The sequence below is a fragment of the Gallus gallus genome, chromosome 2, assembly GCF_016699485.2.
Source record: "Gallus gallus isolate bGalGal1 chromosome 2, bGalGal1.mat.broiler.GRCg7b, whole genome shotgun sequence".
Taxonomy (NCBI): Eukaryota; Metazoa; Chordata; class Aves; order Galliformes; family Phasianidae; genus Gallus; species Gallus gallus.
The window spans coordinates 105,502,015-105,507,770 of NC_052533.1; the positions used below are offsets into that span (position 1 = coordinate 105,502,015).

The 5,756-nt window shown below is 35.9% G+C and overlaps 1 long non-coding RNA gene across 1 annotated transcript; it reads left to right on the plus strand.

Annotated features, from left to right (window-relative positions):
• Nucleotides 1-636: 636 nt before the first annotated feature.
• On the plus strand, nt 637-4,263 carry LOC121109958. Its single transcript, XR_005857812.2, has 3 exons — nt 637-839; nt 2,484-2,604; nt 3,567-4,263. It is a non-coding gene; the product is annotated as an uncharacterized LOC121109958 (long non-coding RNA).
• The last annotated feature ends 1,493 nt before the right edge of the window (nt 4,264-5,756 follow it).

A 5,756-nucleotide genomic window follows, 5' to 3' on the forward strand; every position in this document is an offset into this window, starting at 1 on the left:
GTGTTTTCCTCCATGTCCTCAAATATAGTCTATTGTATAATCTGTATGTATAGTATATATTGTACAGTAGCTATATTTACATCTATACATACGGAGATTTATATATTGTATAATGTGCACAAATGCGTACACAAATGCACACACAAAACAAATTCAAATGTTGAGGACATGTGCTTGTTATGTTCTCTTGACCTTAGTGTAATAGTCCTTAAGAGTAGCATGGACAGTCTGGGAAGGACATCACAAAATGAGTCGTAAGGGTTTTGGCTGTTTCATGAAGGAATTCAAAGAATTAATCAAACATTCCCAGATGTGTCTGTAGGACTGTTACTTTCAGGAACTGAGACTCTTTTACTTGGTTCACACATTTTCAACATTCTTTCCTGAGCTCAAGTTTACCAACTTTCCTTCTGAAAGGACATTCATCTTTTAAAGCACACCAGACAGGGGCAGCTTGTCCTGAAAGCTTAGGATACTTTTCCAGAAAGTTAGGCATGACTTTAAAATCCTTTGTGCAGAAGGAAGACCCAGGTCCGTTTTTCTTTCAATAAATAGAAAAAACATTTTCCTAAGCAGTGACTCCAGATGCTTCTTGTAGTGTCATTGTGACATACAGCTGTGTGTGTTCTAGGAACACCTAAGTATACTCCAAGAACACGCACCAGATACAATTCAATCAGAAACTTAGGCAGAAAAGTACTTAATTCTTTGATCTCATGTGGAATTTAGCAGCATAAGGTGGCAAGTTTCTGAACGTGACATAGTACTGCAAACGCACTACAGCACAATATCTTTAAAATGCAAATTTGAACAGTGAATTGTATGCAGTCAAGAAGCAGGTAGATCATACTTCATACGTTTAATCCTAAATTGTGTCCGAGTCTTTCTATAGACAACCAGCCCTTCATTGTAGCTGTCTGTAATTCAATATATTAAACATACATACTTCTTGTAAGAAGTAGAGCTGATTAAACATATTCTCCTGGAACAGTCTGATATCAGAATAAAATTGACACTTTTAAATGGAATGCATGCATTCCTTCAGAGTCATTGATGAGAAGCAGCAGGCAGCAGGGCTACCCTGCTTCTTGCTCTGGCAGACAGGTGGCTTGCTTGGCTGACCACTTCCCAACCTGCCCCGCTGGGCAACCAGGGAGACAACCCATGTGCTAGCATGCCAGCTTTTTGGCTGCCTTACTGGCAGATGGACTTGCAAGCTGCCTGGCTGGCTGCCTGCCTAGCCTCCGCTTTGCCTGCTGGCCAGTTTACCTGCTGCCCAGCTCCGCGGCAGACTGGCATGCTGCCCAGTTTGCCTGATCATGGGTGAGGTTATAGGCCCAAAATAGTTTGTTCTGCAAAGCAGAAGACTGCAGTGTTGGTGTTTTGTTCCAGTCCAATCTGGAATATCCCATGGAGCAGAAATTCCCATCCCAGCAAGCTTTAGTAATCAATTTACAATCTTTATCTGTGTTTTCTGCAGTGGCAGTTATGTGTTCTTAAGAAACACCTTGCTGGAACTGAGAGTGTAACATTTACCTGGTTCATTTTAACTTCTTAGATTTATCCTTACTGATTTTATCTATAGTATTTAGAAAAGATTTTTAGACGTGCTTTATGCTTTATTAATCACTGTCTCTATTTCCACTGAATTAAGCTTCAACCCAAGCCACAAAGTACTAATGAACAGTAATATGTACTCATGAAAAATCATAATGATGACAGTCTTGGATATGTGACCAATATCTATGCCAAGTGGGCTGAACTTCTTCTTACAAAAAAATAAAGACAAAAAATTCAACGTGTCATAAAGATAGCAGGTGTTTGCCTTTTCTCAGAATAACATACCTTGAACAGTTCCAATTTCAGTTTAATCACAATGTCCTAAAGATTTCCCTCTTCTTAAATAATGAAAAAAGGTGGTATAAAAATTGTATGAAATCAGCTTGCCCCAGGACAGGTTCTGTTGGATATAATTACATATGCTTCAATAACTAGAGCAATGCGTTGTGTGAAAGGCTTTTAAGGTGACAGAAGTTAATCGTACAGGTTTAGAAGTAAAAAGAAAATGGAGGAAGGTGACCAACACCCCAGGAAGAGACAGAAACTGTCTGATTTTTAAGACTTGAGTGATGTAAAATGTTAAATTATAAATCGATCAAAAAAAAAAAAGAATTAAAAAAAAAAAAAAAAAAGGTAAGTAGGGAATACACTTTATCATATAGGGGAAATAAAGGGAGATACTTACCTGAGTAGAAAATATTGCAGTGCAAGAAAACCTGTCAGATATAAAGCTCTTTATGATATGCCTACATCTAAAATAGGACAGTTTCACATAAAGTAGGCTGTGATATTTCCCTAATGACACTGGTCTACAAGGCAGTGCAGTAAGAAATATCACATTTTTTTCTGCAATACTGGTAATGACAGTACATCAGAGCTGAAGTGCAGGGCTACGGAAAACATTCAGACTTCTTTTTTCCCAGCTGGAATACACAAAGCTTTCTGAAAGGACCCTCTGGGTGGCATTTCTCTAATGAACAGTGAACTTGCTTTCCTAAGCTGTGTCAGATTGTTACAAAGAAGACAAAGGAACTGTGCATGCCTGTAAGTAGTTTAATAAAAAATCAAAATCAAAATCAAAGACAATATATTTACACAGTTTATACTGTTCATATGCCATAGCAGCTCTCTGTAAAACATAATACTATATAATTGCATAATGCATAAGTCCTCTTCTAGTTCCTGTAATAAGTTTTGATTCTATATTTTCTTTCAAATATCTGGGTATTGGATCTTCCTTTATGCAGAAATCACTAGAAGCAAAATAATTTTTTTTTTTTGTTAAGTGTGATCTCTTGAGTTAAAGCCCTTGTTCAAGGATATTGCTACCAGTATGTTAATTACTTCTAATAAATTAATTATATTGCATTGAAATACTTAGTAAAATAGAGGCACATTCAAGGAGTGTAGGTTTATTGTTGAATTTTAATGTTAGATTTAAATATATCAACTTTACTGCTTATTCTTTTGTGTTCTATGGCCAATTGATTTTGATTAGCTGGAAGTGCATTTAAAACATTCCTACAGTCCTCCTAAAAAGATTGCAGCATTTCATGTGAGAGAATGCAAAGACCCATATGCCACTCACACACAAAAACACCTATCAGTGGTTAGTAAATATTTATTTCTTTTGAAATGTCCTTAATTCTTAGCCGTTCTCCCCTGAGAGCCCTGGCTTCTCCATGCCTTGGTATTTTAAGGCCAGCTTTTTCCCTGTTTAAATTTTATCCCTATTTCTCATAAATAGAGTAAATAATTCTGTAATCTGATTTCTTCATTAGTGTAAACAGTCTGTATTAGCCTATTCCCTAGAGATAAAGAATTCCTGGAGCAGAGTTAAGGTTTCTAATCCCAGCTCCAACAAAGGAACAGCAGCCTGACTTTAGTCATGGCCAGAACTTCATAGCTCAAATAATGCAGGACCCCTGGATCCCTATGATGTCAGGAATGGGGAAGGTACAATATTGAATTTCTGATGCTTAAATTCTTCTTATGTCTTCTTTTAGGGATATAAACTGACTCAGATACTTCTCCAAATAATTAAGAGAGTTAACTATTCACAGATGGGCTCCTCCTTCTGTAACTTGACTCTGGAATTCCTCCTGTATGGCTGAATACTCTGCTGATATTTTGTTTTCTTAAACTGAAGTTTCCAACCAGCTTTGTCTCTGCAAGAGGAGGGCTTTACGATCACAGCAATTAATATCTACATAAAGCTTTATATCATCAAAGTCAATAAAATACCTAAAATGTCAAAAAATGTTACTATATTAGTATTTCAGGTTGAAGGTGCAAGAAAAGGTGTTCCATAATTTTGTTAGAACTTTCAGCCAAGCAGATGGATCAAATTGTAAAGAATAAAGGACTCCTTCTTACAATGACTTTTTTCTTTTTATTAGGATGACCAGCTCTGTAGAGTTCTGTTGTCCAGGAATTCAGTTTATTAAACCTGTTAAGCCAATATTTTGTCCCCAGGTCAGCCTAGATGTAATTAGCATCCTAGAAAATCTGATCTCTGAAGTGTATAACAGATAAAAACATATATATATATCTGAAGATAAACATACATTTTGTATTTTCCACATTTTGTCCTGATCTTTTGCAGCACTTAATGTTCACACTTAAAATAGAGAACACTTCAGTGAAAAGACATGGTTCCAACTGTGACAAAGTGCTAGTGAATAAAGTTGATTAAACCAGTGCTATAGTGGTCATAGCTGCAGATTTCACTTAGTAAATTATATCTCAGAAATAGATTCATAGCAACAATGGAAAATGTTGGACACATTTTTCCAGTAATTATGAGCGTGCTTTTACATAGCTTGCACAGTTGACCTTCAGTTTCTAACTGGAGATGTCATGACAGGCATGTCAGTTCACTGGCTTGCTTCTCTGATGCTTTGTTTATTTTTTCCTTCCATCCCTAATGGAAGACAATTTTTCATTAATTTTTGGCTACCATAATGATTTTCTGGTTCATTCAGTCCACCTTCTGTTTGCAGACTTATAGCTGCACCATGTGAAGCAGTGGGAATAAAAAGAGAAAGTCATCAAGCAATAAAGAAATAGAATTATACATTTTATAAAGCCTTGATGGTTATTGTGACAGTGCTGTTAGTCACTGACTTACTATGTTGGTGAGATGCTGTGCAAAAACACAGAGATGGTGCTATTTTCTCTCATCACTGGCTGAATGACAAAAATGAAAATCCCTCTGGGCAAAATGTCCCTAATAAACACAGTGTTGACATTAAAATGTGATAAGATGACAGGCACAATGGTATAGAAAACTTGAATCACTCTTACTGCATGAGACATGGTGAAAGTAATGTATGAATAATCCAGAGGTTATGATAGATAAAAACAGCTTAATTCATCTCTGTCACTGTATGTGTAACATGCATATTGATTCAGTTCTAGCTTCTTAAATGTTGATATTTGAATCTACTGAATATCAGCTAGAAGCAACTGGATACATTTCACGGACTGAGATTATCAGTAGTTCATCTGTTACGCAAACAATTTCTTCACTTATAAAGCCCGTTCAGTACCTGACTTATTTTTCTTATAGAGCTTTTCATTAATATTTTATTCTGATGACTTGAAAAAGAATTGCTTATCAGGTTTTTAATGTTTTAACCTCTTTTCTTTGTTTTTAAATGCATCCGTAATAAGTGTAAACTTTTAGCTTGGAAGTCTTTTATTTCATAACAGAGAAAATAATGCAAGTTGAAAGGTCATGAGTAAGTTATCTCCCCAACATTTCCAAATAATATTTTATTTTACTCCAAATCATATATTCCTTTCCAGTAATGTTCAAATGCTTTCTGTACAGAGATGTGCAGAACAGAGAATTAAAAAATTTCAAATGGTGTGCCTAGCATGTATATAGCCTGAGTAACTAGACCACTTCTAAAAGCCCATGTCTACCAGCTACTGCAAGTAAAATGCTTTGTACAGTCATATCAGCATGGTTATTGTATCTCCATGAGCCTATTCTCCAGCTTGCTAACAAAGGGTAAAAAAGGGTTATCACAGTACATCTTCAGTTACAAATCTGGCTGAGAAATTCAACACAAAATAAAGTCTCTCCTAATACAGGCATAAGAAGTTTATTCACAAAGAAAAGTACCATGAGAAAGGCAATGAAATAAGAAACAAGATTGGCTATGCAGAGAAGTCATATAAATGCTCTT